General features: G+C 45.5%; 1 protein-coding gene across 2 annotated transcripts in view; it reads left to right on the forward strand.

The window, feature by feature from the left end:
* DPAGT1 (dolichyl-phosphate N-acetylglucosaminephosphotransferase 1) overlaps positions 1 to 2,500 on the forward strand; it is a 229,991-nt gene that overhangs the window by 962 nt on the left and 226,529 nt on the right. The window lies entirely within an intron of this gene.

The raw sequence follows: 2,500 nt of genomic DNA on the forward strand, positions 1-2,500 counted from the left end.
TCAATCATGCTGCATAGGGCAACTGTTTCAGGCCAGTAATTCTCTTGGTTATGTACCTCTGTGGTCTCTCCAGCTGCTGGAGATGTCTAGCCAGGTACATTCCAATTGGTGCATTGTACTCAATAATGGGTCTGATGAGGGAAGAGTAGAGGGGCACCATTACATCCTTAGATCTTGATGCGAACCCTTTCCTGATCAGATTGGTCACATAGAAGGATTTTTTAACCACTTTGGCAACAGGGTTATCAAAGGAAAGCTGGCTATCTACTTGGGTCCCTAGATCTTATTTCTTCTTCAGATTTCAGGGGATTACCTCCTATGTTGTAGTTTGCGGGTACTCTGTTTTTTGTAAAGGGGATTACTACGCAGTTTTTTGCATTTAGCTTGAGACCATGGCTTTGAACACCATGCATCAGTCTTATTTAGGCCCTTTTGGAGGATTTCCATGTCAGCCGGAGACTGTGTTATAGCACCCAGTTTGCAGTCATCCGCAAACTTAGTCAGCCACAGCCCTTCCATGCTTGCCTGTACTTCTGAGAAGTATATGCCAAACAGGAGGGGCCCCAGGACAGAGCCCTGAGGCACACCACTCGTTACTGGTCTGGATTCGGGCATAGATCCCGCTACTCTTACTTTATGGGATCTGTCTGAGAGCCAGTTTGCGATCCATCTTGTGACGTAAGGGTTTATGCCCAGGCTGGTGAGCTTATCAATAATACCCGAATGGGGAATTGTGTCAAATGCTTTAGCAAGGTCAAGGTAAGCTGTGTGCACCTCCTTTCCCTTATCTATAGCCTGAGTAACTGTCTCAAAGAAATCCACCAGGTTCAGGAGGCATGATCTGCTCTTGACGAAGCCGAACTGTGTGGAGTCCAGCGACTGGAGGTTCCCAATCTCTCCATTTATGAGTTCCATAATGATTCGCTCCATAGCCTTACAGATCAGACTGGTCAGGCTTATTGGTCGGTAGTTCCCAGGGTCAGTTGTGGCCCCACCCTTGTGTAGCGGGACCACCGTTGCCATGCGCCGTTCTCTGGGCACATATCCTGTGGAGAGGCTGAGACTGAACAGGGTATTAAGATACGGGGTTAATTCCTTTTGGAGCTCGCGTATGACACAGCCTGGGACACCATCTGGTCCCATGGAGGCAGTGTTTTTAGCTTTAGATAGAGCCTTGTTAACCAATGTATCAGTAATAATTAGACTTGCACAATCCCCTGGAATGGTAATAGGCCCTGTAGGTGGTGGGGATTTGCACTGAGCCTGTCAGCCAAGATGTTGGCAATGTCAGAAGGGTCAGTGTATTTTCTTCCATTTTGTACTAGCTCAGAACAGACCTGAGCGTTGCCATTTAGGATTTTGATGTAGCCATAGAAGGCCTTATGGTTATCCTTGGCATCCTTGGCAACTTTCTTTTCAAAATTAGCTTTAGTTGACTTGATGAGGGCCCTCAATTTCTTACTAATGCTGATCAGGGATGATTTTTCTACTCGAGATTTGGCCTTTTTTTGTATAAGTCTCCTCCTTTTATTGTAAAGTTTGCTTATGGTCGGGGTCCACCAGACTGGTTTCTTCTTGCTTGAGGAAGGAGTCTTGGTTTTATTTGGGATAGCACGGTCCATGCAATCCCGAAGATGCATATAGAGTGCCTTGGTGTAGGATTCCGTATCCTAGATATCATTATCCTTCTGCAAGGGAATAGTGAAGCTTTCCACGTCGGATGCAAGTAGTTTGAAGTTTGCTTTGGAGAGGTTTTTAACTATGTTTTTTTTGACTGGGGGAGGTGGAGGGGTGAGGATGTCCAGGGTTATCAGTTTGTGGTCGGATCTGACCAACGAGGGAGTGATAACGGGTGTGGTACAGTGGGCGCCCATATTTGTGATGATTAAATCCAATATATCCCTATAGGGAGGCTTTCATTGTATTTCTACTTTCTGATGACCTTTTGAAAGAGGATGGGTATGTGCAAGATGGAGAAGCTCTTCCTTTTGATATTTTTCCTGAGGAGTTTCTAAATAAAAATTTTTGTTTGGCATCTTTTAACAAAAAGGATGAGAAGATTTGTTATGCTTTTTCCCCTTGAGCCTTACTGCCCTCCAAGCATCTTCCTATTGGACTTGGCCTATTTGTTCTCTAATGGCAGTGGTTCCCCATCTCCACTAGGTCAACAGCCATCCAGAAAGACCATAATTTAGGCAGACATCAGGGAGTCTGTGCTTTCACTAGTAACTTAGCAATGAGAGAATTTTGTGGAAAGGTGCTAGTTTTGAACTGTTTGGAGTAGACAGGTTACCATCATAACTGCAGGGAGTCATAATGCCCTGCCCTTGTGAATGCACAGTCCCATGCACTCATTAATGAGGTCTACCACCATACAGTGGTTTGGTGAGCTGTAAGCCCACGCCCTGGACACCTACTGTACTGCTGTCCTTTCCCTAATGAATTGTGACCGACTATACACACTCTGCTTTGCACTGTTCTCCCCTGCTTGATGAGTCAA

This window comes from Protopterus annectens, chromosome 8.part0 (assembly GCF_019279795.1).
Source record: "Protopterus annectens isolate FY-2018-M chromosome 8.part0, PAN1.0, whole genome shotgun sequence".
Taxonomy (NCBI): Eukaryota; Metazoa; Chordata; order Ceratodontiformes; family Protopteridae; genus Protopterus; species Protopterus annectens.